Genomic DNA, 13,981 nt, shown 5'->3' on the forward strand with positions numbered 1-13,981 from the left:
GTTCTGGAACTCACAGTTCTTAGTTCCTCTAAGATGCTTTCACATGATGGTCATGGCGTTTAAGCCCTAAATCAGGTTTTTCTTAGTAAATGAAGATATTCTGACTGGAGAGGAACAGAGGTTCTAGTACCTTTGTAAATGCGCCTGTGTCCACATATGGGCCTTTTATAGAACAATCTCTTCCATAAGAAAGGATAAATACTCACATTGCTGACGGATATTGTTTGGGCAGAACAGAAAGCCGTCGGGGAAAGGACCAGAGTCCTGGGGCTGGTCCCTGAAACCAGCGGTGGCTTTGGGCTGCGGTGACCCTTGAGGTCAGAGGAATTTGAAATGAGATTTCCCAGCAGATTGGGCAGCTGCTGGTCCTGCTCGGACTTACAGTCACTCCAGTAAAGACTGTAGTTAGGAGTTCCCGTTGTGGCGCAGCAGAAACGAATTCAACTAGGAACCACGAGGTTGCAAATTCGATCCCAGCCTCGCTCAGTGGGTTAAGGATCCGGCGTTGCCCCGAGCTGTAGTGTCGGTCGCAGACGAGGCTCGGATCCTGTGTTGCTGTGCCTCTGGCGTAGGCCGGCGGCTACAGCTCCGACTCGACCCCTAGCCTGGGAAACTCCCTATGCTGCAGGTATGACCCTAAAAAGCAAAATAGGAATAATAATGATAAATAAATAAAAGGCCGTAGTTAGACGAAGGAGGATGGCATGTGCTGTCTTCCTCAACTTCAGCTAAAGACTAGGTGTGTTTACTGGGGTCCAAATGAGAACGTAGATCGAGGATTCCAAAAAGAACAGATATTTGGCGATGAAGGAAAGTGCATTTTCATTCATTTCTAGGCTTGAAATTGATGATCTATAACACAGTGCCTCAAAACAAGCCCCTTCTCCCATCTCCAGAGTTATTGAAATTTAAAGCACATGGATAAATTTAAATTTGGAGTCAACTCCCTCAATAAGCCCCTGGTATGATTTGAAGGGGGAATTTGATCTTTTTTTCAAATCATATGCTGTAGCTTATCATGAGCAAAATTTGACTGATATGCATTTCACAAACTTTCTTGTCTCTAGAACCTTGCTTGGGAGTTCCCTGGTGGTCTAGTGGTTAGGATTTGGTGCTTTCACCACTGTGGCCTGGGTTCAATCCCTGCTCTGGGAACAGAGATCCCACATCAAGTCACTGCTTGATGGCAAGAAAAAGAAGGAGGGGGAGGGGGAGAAGGAGGAGAAGGAGAAGAGGAAAGAGGTGGGAGGGGAGGAGAATTTAAAAAACAAAACAAAACAAAACCCTTGCTCAACTTTACCACTTCTGCAAAAGGAAAGGAATCAGACACCTAAGGTTGCCAGCACGGGCTAAAAGATGGAAAAACAAGCTCCAGATATGCTTGGGTATTTATTACTATAATCACAATGATCAACTAATTACAAAATAACTGTTTGTAATATTTCCCAATTCGAAAATCATGCCATGCTGATTTTGTCATCTGAATTTTACAGAATCCATTAAAACCATTTGGGAGAGTGAAATGGCCTGGCTATTAAGTCCCCCAGCCCACCCACCCCAGAGAGTGAGGGGGCTAGAATCCCACCCCTGGCAGAAGAGGTTGCATTTGTCTGGGAAGATCTCCTGAGAGCTGAGGCTACCAGCTCAGGAGATTCAGAACCACTTCTTTCAAGATTACAGCAATGTGGAGTTCCTGCTGTGGCTCAGTGGGTTAATGCCCACAGCAGCGGCCTGGGTCACTGCAGAGGTACAGGTTCCAATCCCACCCTGACAAAATGAGTTAAAGTATCCGGCATTACTGCAGGTTCAGTGTAGTTTGAAGCTGCAGCTTGGATTCGATCCCTGGCCCAAGAACTTCCATAGGCCAAGGGTGCAGCCATTAAAAAAAAAAAAAAATTACAGCAGTATGCAGGGTGGCCTCTCTTGAGGGCTGGGAAATATGACCAACCACCAGCACTAAACCCTTCCTGCATTTCAGCAGTACGAGATTTTGCTACCTCCTAAGCTGGGGATGGGAAAGGGTCTGGATTGGAGCCTGAAATAATTTTCTAAAGGATCCTAGCCAGGAGTTCTCACTATGGCTCAGAAGTAACAAACCTAATATCCATGAGGTTGCAGGTTCAATACCTGGCCTCGCTCAGTGGGTTAAGGATTTGATGTTGCCATGAGCCGTGCTGTAGGTCGCAGACGCAGTTCAGATCCCACATTGCTGTGGCAGTGGTGTAGGCCGGCAGCTGTAGTCTGATTCAACTCCTAGCCTGGGAACTTCCATACATCATGGGTGCAGCCCTAAAAAAGACAAAAAAATAAATGATTAAAAATAAAGTATCCGAGCCATTAGCAGTTAGGAGTGGCACTTATGGAGCATTTCCGACAGTCAGGACTATGTAGATAACTCGTTTCCTCTCCCTCACTCCAGAGTCAGCTACACATTTTACCTGAAGATGCCAAAGAAGAGAAAACAAATGATTTCCCCAGGGAGGTACACTGAAGCTCTGAACCAAGCCCTGGAAGCAGGCCCTCTGCCCTGGAAAGGCCACACTTTCCCACTGAGCTATGCTTGTCCCAGGAGGGATCACACAACCAGAGCACTAGATACTGCTCCTCCATAGCCATGGGGGCTAGAAAGCTGCCTTTTCCAGAACCTGCTTAAAAAAAAAAAAAAAAAAAAAACCTTTATTGGATGAGTTCCTGTTGTGGCTCAAAGGGTTAAGAACCCAGCTAGTATCCATGAGGACTTGGGTTCCATCCCTGGCCTCACTCAGCAGGTTAAGGATCTGGTATTGCCGTGAGCTGTGTGTGCCGCCCTACGCCACAGCCACACAGGATCCAAGCCATGTCTGCAACCTACACCACAGCTCACAGCAACACCAGATCCTTAACCCACTGAGAGAGGCCAGGGATCGAACCCGAGTTCTCACGGATAATCGTCGGGATCATTACCACTGAGACAGGATGGGAACTCCTTTGCCTTATTTTTCAAAAAAGGATGTTAAATAACTTACCCCAAAATCATACAGCAATCAGACAGTGGAGCCGGGATTTGAATCAAGCAGTCTGACTCCAGTACCTAAACTCTTAAGCCATGAATGGTATGTCATTAATTTTCTCCCCCACAGCGGGCATGCAGCAGCTTGATATGAAATCTCAGTTCCCAAACCAGGGATTGAATCCAGGCCACAGCAGTGAAAGTGCCGAATCCTAACCACTAGACCACCAGGGAACTCCCTGTCATTTAATTAAACCTCCTCGCCATCCTGTCCAGTGCGGTGCTTTTACAGCTAACAAAAGAGTGGCTCAAATGGGTTAAACAACAGACAGAGCTCAGTTTCCAATTCAGGTCAGTCTCTCTCCCAAAACTCCCTCCCGTTCCTTCTACCACAGTTTCCCTAAAAGGAAAGGAGATGCCAGAGATGAAGACGAGAGACAGGCCTGGGAAGGGAACTCTCCACAGATGCAAACCAGCTCTCAGCCGGGTTGGCGGGGGAGGGGGGGTGGGGTCCCTGCCCTTTGAAATCTGGGAAACTGTGTCCACAAGCCTCTTTGTACATTTTGGAAACCATCCCAGGCGTGGTTAAGGTGCTGATTTTTCCTGGCCATCTCTGCCTCCTCTGCTGCATCCTCATTCTCACTCTCCACTGTGGACCTCGTTACAGAACTCAACTCAGTTCCCTTGATGTCCAGGTGTCTACACCACACAGGCCTGTGCTTTAAAAAAAAAAAAAAAAGAAAGAAAAAAATAAAAAAAAGTTTCCTTGACTTTTTCTTCCACCCTCAGGCTCCTTCTAACACTGTCTCTCCCTCCTTCCCCCTCCTCCCTTCACCTCGAGCCCCACATCTTTCCCACTTTCCCAGCAGAGAAGTTCAGTCTCGTGACCCCTCCAACCCAGGATGCTCCCTGAGGCCCGGTTTCATATCCAGAAAGCTCTTTGAGGCATTTTACTGTCCGTGGTACCTCTCCCTCCTGGAGGAGACACAACTCTGGTTCTTGCAGGAGCAACCGCCTCCACTACAAAACCTACCATGTGAGTTCCCTCTGTGGTGCAATAGGATCGGAGGCATCCTGAGATCTCTGGAACACAGGTTCAATCCCCAGCCCAGCACAGTGGGTTAAAGTGCATCACCACAGCTTGGCTCTGATCCCTGGTCCAGGAACAAACCGACCGTGGATCTTTCTATCAGGCAAACTGTGGACTGGAGAGTTGAGAATGTTTGTTAGACTATCAAACATATAATATCAAACTAGCCACCCCTTTATTTCCACTTTTAAAAATTGAACATGGAGGAGTTCTCTTGTGGGGCAGAAGGTGAAGGAACCGGCATTGTCACTGTTGTGGCTCAGGTTGCAGCTGTGGTTTGGGTTTGATCCCTGGCCTCACAACTTTCACATGCCAAAGGTGTGGCCAAAAAATAAAAATAAAGATAAAAATTTGGAGTCCCCATCGTGGCTCAGTGGTCAACGAATCCCACTAGGAACCATGAGGTGTGAGTACGACCCCTGGCTTCACTCGGTGGGTTAAGGATCCTTCGTTGCTGTGGCTGTGGCATAGGCTGGCAGCTGCAGCCCCGATTGGACCCCTAGCCTGGGAATCTCCATATGCCGCAGGTGTGGCCCTAGAAAAAGTCAAAAAGACCAAAAAAAAAAAAAAAGATAAAAAATTGAACATGTATATTATATAACCTTGGCTGCCCCTGGCCTGCCTCAGCCTCAGCCATGAGCATGAGCTGCAAGCAGGCAAGAAAGGAATCTCGTTGGCCAAGCCCTGGGCAGCCACGTGGCTCCCAAGACCTGCCAGTTCTCAGAGGCTGCTTACTGGTGGCCAGCCCGAGGGCCCTGGCACTCCCATATCCCCTGTCTATTCTTGCAGTGTCATCTACTAGCTCTGTGCTTTGTCACCTAAAGAGACCAACATTTCTGAACTTTTTCACATTAAAGGACACGAAGCTCCCAGCCTAATGCTGCTGCATTGATGGCTTTAAATTTCTTTTTCCCCTTTGGACTGCAACCCTCAAACATAGACTTTCTCCCAGAAAAGCAGCTGAGGCTACCAGTTTCAGCCAAATCTACAAGGAGCTGTCTATGTTCAAATCTACAACTAGCTTGGCCATGTCAGGAAGAGAATAAGCACAGTTCCCGTCATGGCGCAGTAGAAACGAAGCCGACTAGGAACCATGAGGTTGCGGGTTCGATTCCTGGCCTCCATCAGTGGGTTAAGGATCCGGCTTTGCTGTAAGCCGTGGTGGGGGTCACAGACTCAGCTCGGATCTGGTGTTGCTGTGGTTGTGGTGTAGGCCAGCAGCTATACCTCCAAATGGCCCCCTAGCCCGGAAACGCCCATATGCCGAGGGTGCAGCCCTAAAAAGCAATTAAAAAAAAAAAAAAATAAAAAAGAGAATGATCCTAAAATTCCTAAGAGAGAAGTTTTTTGTTGTTGTTGTTGTTGTTGTTGCTATTTCTAGGGCCGCTCCCTCGGCATATGGAGGTTCCCAGGCTAGGGGTTGAATCGGAGCTGTAGCCACCGGCCTACGCCAGAGCCACAGCAACGCGGGATCCGAGCCGCATCTGCGACCTACACCACAGCTCACGGCAACGCCAGACCCTTAACCCACTGAGCAAGGGCAGGGACCGGACCCGCAACCTCATGGTTCCTAGTCAGATTCGTTAACCACTGCGCCACGACGAGAACTCCAAGAGAGAAGTTTTGAGAAGACAACTAACTATATGCCCCAGGCCCCCTGGGCAGTTGGGTATGGAATGAAAGGGACACAGACTTCAGATCTGGTCCTGACTCGACTCCAGAGCAGCTCTGTGGCCCGGAGCAAACTGTATGTCCTTCTGAGTCTCAATTCCCTCCTCTGAAAATGGAGATGATAACAACTATGGTGCCGTGTGAAGATTGGGGTGCTGTTAATGAAGACTGGGCTTTTCATGACCCCAACCAGTAGAGGATCCAGGCAAACTCACAATTCACAGAAGGCTTTCTTACTCACACTGAAAGCACTTCAGCTATAATAGTTCCAAAGCTTAGATTATCTATATCTACTTTGGGGGGCGGGTTGTCTTTTTAAGGCCAAACTCGAGACATATGGAGGTTCCCAGGCTAGGGGTCCAATCAGAGCCTCAGCTGCCAGCCTACACCACAGCCACAGCAACTCGGGATCCAAGCCGCATCTGCGACCCCAGCTCATGGCAACACCGGATCTTAACCACTGATCGAGGCCAGGGATCAGACCCAAGTCCTCATGGATACTACTTGGGTTTGTTAACGCTGAGCCACGGCAGCAACTCCTACATCCATATTTTTTTTTTTTTGTCTTTTTGCCATTTCTTGGGTCGCTTCCGCGGCATATGGAGTTTCCCAAGCTAGGGGTCTAATTGGAGCTGTAGCTGCCAGCCTATGCCAGAGCCACAGCAACTCGGGATCCGAGCCGCGTCTGCAACCTACACCACAGCTCACGGCAACGCCGGATCCTTAACCCACTGAGCAAGGGCAGGGACCGAACCCGCAACCTCATGGTTCCTAGTCAGATTCGTTAACCACTGCGCCACGACAGGAACTCCAACATCCATATTTCCTAAGTGTATACCTTGATATATGAATTTTTGAAGGCTTGTGTTTTTTTTTGCTTTGTTTTGTTTGTTTTGCTTTTTTTTTTGGAGTGTTGATATAGCCGTCAAGAGAGGCCAGGAGGAGGTCCTCCAGCAAAATGCACCAGAAACGTCAGGTGTGCAGAGCAGTGGCGGGAGAGTCTGGCTGTATCGTCACTATAAGGGTCCTGTCGTCGAGTTCCCGTCGTGGCGCAGTGGTTAATGAATCCAACTAGGAACCATGAGGTTGCAAGTTCGACCCCTGGCCTTGCTCAGTGGGTTAAGGATCTGGTGTTGCCGTGAGCTATGGTGTAGGTCGCAGACTTGGCTCGGATCCCATGTGGCTGTGGCTGTGGCGTAGGCTGGTGGCTACAGCTCTGATTGGATCCCCAGCCTGGGAAGCTCCATATGCCACGGACGCGGCCCTAGAAAAGACAAAAAATAAAATAAAATAAAATAAGGATCCTGCAGAGCTGAGCGAACCTCCCCAGCCCATCACTTGCTGACCGGGAGACTTAGTTACTTGCCCTCAACCTTTGTCAGCTCCCACAAAAGAAAACATCAAGGCTACATGGATTATGTCCTTGGGAAATTCTCTTCAGTACAGGCCTAGCTGCACATGATCCAGTTGGAGGAAGAAGGAACCTTTTTGTACCCTACCTACCCAATTATCCTTTCTTTTTTTTCTTTCCTTTTTTTGTTTTTGCTTTTTAGGGCCACACCCGAAGCATATGGAGGTTCCCAGGCTAGGGGTGAATGGGGCCTAGTTCCTAAAAACAAGAAATTGGGGGAGGGGGCACAGAAGGGCTTGTGTCCAGGAGCCCCACAGGGCCCTGCTGAGTTTCATCAGCAGGATTGGTTTCTTCTAAAGCTTCTCTGCTTGGCTTGCAAATGGCCATTTTCTCCCTTCTTCACAAGGGCTTCCCTTTGGGTTAAGTCTGTGTCCTCATCTTAAAACAGAGCCGGACCCTGGGGGGCCCTTCCAGGTACAAATCCTTTCCGCCTTTTTTGTTTGCAGGAAATAGGCTTCCTTCCGCCTCTTGGACCTTCCGAGAGTTCCAAAGGGCAGAGTCAAGCAGCTGCTGATCAGAGAAGGGAGGGCACATAGGAACAAGGGAGGAACAGTCACGAAACCACAGGGCAGCCATAAACCAGATCCTAGTTCCTCCACCAAGAGGACGTACAGGGCAGATGTATGTGACAATCTGACCGCGGAGTTCCTATCGTCAGTTAGCAAACCCAAGTAGCACCCATGAGGATGAGGGTTCCCTCCCTGGCCTCGCTCAGTGGGTTAAGGATCTGGTGTTGCCATGAGCTGTGGTGTGGATCTGGTATTGCTGTAGTTCCAATTCAACCCCTAGCCTGGCAACCTCCAGATGCCACGGGTGCGGCCCTAAAAAACAAAACAAAAAAAAAATCTGACCCATATCTTCATTCTTCTATGGGAACCTAGGCCCCTGCCCAGGTGGAGGATGGGAACTCCAGGCTGAGCGTGAGACTCCAACATCCCTCTTACCTCACTGCCAACCCATCAGCAGGAAGTCATGCCTCCTGCAGCTCTTGCCACAAATTTACCTGTAACAACACTTCCCTGAAAACGCCAAGGGAGTTGGAATCTTTTGAGCAAGAGCTGTCCCTCCTCCTGGCAATAAATATCTCTCTGCTCCAACTCTGACGTTTTGGTTACTTCGGCCTGTGTGCAAGGCGCAGAAACGTAGGTTTGACCGCACCCAGCCCCTCAGCAGTCTGCCTCTACCACACACACAGACACAAGTCTGGAAGAACCCTGTGGACTTAGTGTGGGGCAGGACGGGGGTGATGAATAGTTAGTGTGATTCTGATGTGTCGCTGATACACAGTAGGGACACATACACACATATTGTGTGTGGCCAAAGAACTCCTTTAAAGTGGTTTTGAACTCCCAAGGATGGAAGGCTCCCCTAGGCGTGAACTAGGAGCAGTGTGCTATCATCAGTGTAGCCACCTCCAGGCAACTGAAGACCTGCACTGTCATGCAAGACCTATCGGGGGGAAAAACAAACATTTTTGTACATCACACGCCATGTCAGAAAAGCATCACACTCAGGAGTTCCCACTGTGGTGCAGTGGGTTAAGGATCCGACATTGCCGCAGCTGTGGCATCAGTCACAGCTCTGGCTCACATTCAGTCCCTGGCCCAGGAACTTGCACATGCTTTGGGTGTGGCCGAAGAAGAAAAACCAAAAAGAAAAAAGAAAAGAAAGAAAACACCACATTCAGCGTTTGTCCCAGCTTGTGCCGGATTCCGAGAAAAGGCAAGTTCCTATGAAGGGCCAGGGCAGGACTGGGTAGCAAGAAAAAATGAGGAAAAAGTCAAACGCCCACATTCCATCTTGAGTACAGCAGAACGCAGCTGTGACATCTAGCAGGACCCTACAGGGCCCTCCCAGCTACAAAATCCATTCCAAATCCACCTCTGCCATATGCAAGTTCCCAGGCTAGGTAGGGGGTCGAATGGGAGCTGCAGCTGCTGGCCTACACCACAGCCACAGCAACATAGGATCTGAGCTGCATATGTGACCCACACGGCAGCTTGTGGAAACTCCAGATCCTTAACCCACTGAGTGAGGCCAGGGATCAAACCCTCATGGATACCATGATGAGCCACCACGGGAACTCCCCACGTCCCCTATTTCTTATTTGTAGGGAAAAGGCGTCAGCCTCCTGGCCTTCCCTGATTTCCAAGGGGCAGATTCAAACAATTACTCATGAGGGAAGGGAAGGGAAGCAGAAACAAAGGAAAGGCAGTCAAGAAACAATAGTACAGGAATTTCTGTTGCGACGCAGCAGAAGCGAATCTGACTAGGAACCATGAGGTTGCAGGTTCAATCCCTGGCCTCGCTCAGTGGGTTAAGGATCCAGTGTTGCCATGAGCCATGGTATAGGTCGCAGACGAGGCTCGGATCTGGTGATGCTGTGGCTGTGGCACGTCGGCAGATAGCTACAACTCCAATTAGACCCCTGGCCCGGGAAACTCCACATGCCATGGGTGAGGTCCTAAAAAGAGGAAAAAAAAAAAAAGAAACAATAGTACAGAGATAAAGCAGAGTCCTAGTTCCTCCTCAAGGGTGATACATAACAATATATCTTTGGGTTCTTCCGTAAGAACCAAGGTCCTCACCCTGGTGAAGGACAGTAACTTCAGGCCGAGCACAGGATTCCTGGAGCACCGCCCTCTAACCTCACCACCAGCCAATCAGAAGAAAGTCACGTACCCTGCAGCCCTCCCCCCAATTTTTGCCTATAAAAACTTCCCCCCCAAAACCACCAGGGAGTTTGGGTTTTTTGACCACAGGCCACCATTCTCCTTGTTCAGCACTGCAGCAAATGTTTCTCTACAGCAAATTCTGACATTTCCACTTGTTTGGCCTCGCTGTGCGTCAGACGCATTGAACTTGGGCTTGGCAACAGCTGGAGAAGCCCTGTTGCTGGACTGACCTGCACTGCACTTGCCTTGCATGTTTCTCAATGACGAAAAAAAAAAAAAAAAAGAAGGCGTTCCCATCACGGCTCAGTGGAAACAAAACCAACTAGGACCCATGAGGATGTGGGTCCAAGCCCTGGCCTTGCTCAGTGGGTTAAGGATCTGGCGTTGCTGAGAGCTGTGGTGTAGGTCCCAGACAAGGCTCAGATCTTGCATTGCTGTGGCTGTGGTGTAGGCTGGCACCTGTAGCTCTGATTTGACCCCTGGCCTGGGAACGTCCATATGCCCTGGGTGCGCTGCCACACCCCCCTCCAAAAATTAAAACCTGCCATTCAGATTCTTCTCATCAAACTGTTGAGGGGAAACTCCCATGGGCTGAGCGTTCTCATGTCAGTCATGCAACAGTATAGTCTGTTTGGCCAAGCCTAGATGGTTGGGAAATCTGCGACCTTCAGGTCAGAACCCACTCCACGGACTGAGCCAATCAATAGGGTCAGGACCCAAAGTGAGGGAACATCCGCGTCTGGGGGAGGAAAGGCACACCTGCACCCACTCCTACCAATTAGTCGGAGGATAGAGAAGAATGAGAAAACAATCAAAAATACCTTTCATTTTGACAAAGTCTTATATCAGATGACCTGTTGACTTTATCCATCTTTATTCTGGTGCTATTACGCATCTGTGGGTTTTTTTGTTTGTTTATTGCTTTTTAGGGAAGCACCCACAGCACATGGGGGTTCCCAGGGTAGGGGTCAAATTGGAGCTGCAGCCACTGACCTACACCACAGCCACAGCCACAGCCACGCAGGATCTGCGTCTGCGACCTACACCATGGCTCACGGCAACGCCAGATCCTTAACCCACTGAGTGAGGCCAGGGATCGAACCCACAACCTCATGGTTCCTAGTCTGATTCATTAACCACTGAGCCACGACAGGAACTCTGACCTGTGTTGTCTTTATGTGGGTTCCCTTTCAGTCAGTCAGTCAACAATATTTATCCCTCTACCATAAGCAGGGGCTGTGCTAGTGCTGGGGTACACTGTTGGACAAACTAGACAAAGGCCAAAGAAAGAGGGAGTTAAGGAACAGGGTAGCGATTCGTTTTTTTCAATTGATTAAGAACTATTTGAGTCAGCTTAGTCAAGAATGACCTCTCTGAGACTGACTGTAATAATTAAAGTGAAATAGAAGCAAACCCGTCTTTGCCGAGATTCAGGACAAGGGAGACGGGTGTGGTGTTTGTGTTGGGTGGGGACGGGGGATAAGAGAGAGAGTCCAAAATGAACCTGGAGATGCAAGCAGATCATTGATGAGTTTTAAAGGGGAAGGATATCCTTTTGGGTTGGAAAAGTGAGGAAGTGAGTTACAGAGCGTGCTTGTGTGGGTCTCAGCAAGATACAGAAGGCTTATACAGGCAGAAGTACAGAGCGTTAGAGCAGATAGATTCAAGACGTATTTTTTTTTTTAAGATGAAAAAAAGTTGGAGTTCCCACCATGTCTCAGCAGTTAACCAACCAGACTAGTATCCTTGAGGACGCAGGTTCCATCCCTGGCCTCGATCAGTGGGTTAAGGATCCGGTGCTGCCGTGACTGTGGTGTAGGTCGCAGCCTCAGCTCAGATCCCGAGTTGTGGTGGCTCTAGCGTAGGCTGGTGGCTACAGATCCGATTCATTCCCTGACCTGGGAACCTCCAGATGCCATGGGTGTGGCCCTGAAAAGACCAAAAAAAAAAAAAAAGATTAAAAAAAAGTTTGTTAGGTTTTTCAGAGAGTTTAGACTAGATGATGTCCTGTAGTTCTTCCCCCCAAACCTAACACACAGTATGTCTATGAGTAAAGGAAACAACGTAGCTACTCTATGAGGCATTTCCAGTGATGTAGATTTATAGAAAAAGCCTCATTGGAAATAGACCTCCATTAAGATGTATTTTATTTTATTTTATTTATTTTTTTGGCCTCGCATGCCGCATGCAGATGTTCCCAGGCCAGGGATGGAACCCGAGCCACAGCAGTGACAATGCTGGATCATTAACTGTTAGACCACCAGGGAACTCCCTACAATTCCTTGTGCACAGAGTCTTCAAAACACAGTGTGTGTTTTGCACGGACAGACCATCTCAGTTCAGCCCTTCCACACCTGAAGGCCTTAATCGTCACCTGTGGCCAGTGGTTATGCACTGAACAACGTAGATCTGGAGTAGGAGCCGATGAAGGCAGGCACATTCGGTCTAGTTCACTGCTTCTGTCCAGCAACTGAAATATTCAGTGGTACACGGTGAGCATTTGAGATATCTTGGAGGAAGGAACAAATGCCTGGTAACAGGGAGTTTATTGGATGCAATCGTTTTGGCGGTGGGTTCAAAGCTCCTATTTTGGACTCATTAAGTCTGGGACCTCAAAGTGGACGTGTCTGAGAATTCCCTGGTGGCTCAGTGGGTTAAGGATCTGATGTTGTCATTGCTGTGGCTTGGGTCTCAGCTGTGGCATGGTTTGATCCCTGGCTCAGGAATTTATGTCTGCTATGGGCATGGCCAGAAAAAAAAAGTGCACACATCAAGAAAGGCAGTGAAGATGAGAATCTGGGACTAAGAAAAGAAATATTGGTTGAGATGTAATTTTGGCATCTTGCTGACTTCTAAATCCAAGGGAATCTTTTCTGGATTACCCTGAGAAAGAGTGCAGAGCAAAGAAAAAGCCTAGGACCATACCCTCAGAGATACCGACATTAATTTAATTTAATTTTGTTTCATTTTATTTTATTTTTGTCTTTTTAGGGCCACACCCGAAGCATATGGAGGTTCCCTGGCTAGGGGTCAAATCGGAGCTGTAGCCACTGGCCTACACCACAGCCACAGCAACGTAGGATCCAAGCCAAGTCTGCGACCTACACCCCAGCTCACAGCAACGCCAGATCCTTAAGCCACCAAGCGAGGCCAGGGATCAAACCTGCATCCTCACGGATAATAGATTCATTTATGCTGAGCCACGATGGGAACTCCAACACAGACATTTAAATGTCTAGAGAGAGTAGAAGAAAATCAGGAACATATAGTGATACTAAGAAATCAAAAGAGGGAGTGTTTCAAGGAGAAAGGCGAGTCACCCTGCTGAAAAAATAAAGAAACCGGAGTTCCCATGGTGGCCCAGCAGTAACGAACCTAACTAGTATCCATGAAGAGTAGGGTTCGATCCCTGGCCTCACTCAGTGGGTTAAAGGATCAGGCATTGCTGTGAGCCGTAGTGTAGGTCGCAGACGCAGCTCGGATCCTGTGTTGCTGTGGCATAGGCTGGCAGCTGCAGCCCCAATTTGATCCCTAGCCTGGAAACTTTCATATGCCTCAGGTGTGGCCCCAAAAAGCAAAAAAAAAAAAAAAGAAAAAAATTAAATAAATAAAATTAAATTAAATTAAAAATAAAAGGAACCAAGAAGACAGGAGCGTTGAGATCTCAACACGAATCTAGACCTGCATCCCACAATCATCTCTTTCCAGCCCTACCTGCAATGCTTTGAGTTAGAGAAAGATGGGGGGGGGGGTTAATACAGAATTTCAATATTTTAAAGAAGTTTTAGCCTCCAAAAGATCAAGAAGCCCAGCTAGTTTATGGAAGGATCAGATCAAGACCCCAAGACCCATAGTCCAGCATTATTTAAAGAACACATTTTAATTTTATTTATTTACTGGGGTGGGGGGGGGCTTTTTGTCTTTCTAGGGCTGCACCCGCAGCATATGGAGGTTCCCAGGCTAGGGGTCTAATCAGAGCTATAGCTGCCCGCTACACCACAGCTCACAGCAACGCCGGATCCTTAACCCACTAACTGAGACCGAGCATCGAATCTGAGCCCTCCTGGATGCTAGCCGGGGTCGTTAACCACTAAGCCATTATAGGAACTCCAAAGAACATATTTTAAAGCACTGGAAGGAGCCTT

General features: G+C 48.4%; 1 non-coding gene across 1 annotated transcript; it reads right to left on the reverse strand.

The window, feature by feature from the left end:
* Nucleotides 1–11,836: 11,836 nt before the first annotated feature.
* Nucleotides 11,837–11,971, reverse strand: LOC125110424 (small nucleolar RNA SNORA18). The gene has a single exon (XR_007130608.1). It is a non-coding gene; the product is annotated as a small nucleolar RNA SNORA18 (small nucleolar RNA).
* Between the last annotated feature and the right edge of the window lie 2,010 nt (nucleotides 11,972–13,981).

This window comes from Phacochoerus africanus, chromosome 10 (assembly GCF_016906955.1).
Source record: "Phacochoerus africanus isolate WHEZ1 chromosome 10, ROS_Pafr_v1, whole genome shotgun sequence".
Taxonomy (NCBI): Eukaryota; Metazoa; Chordata; class Mammalia; order Artiodactyla; family Suidae; genus Phacochoerus; species Phacochoerus africanus.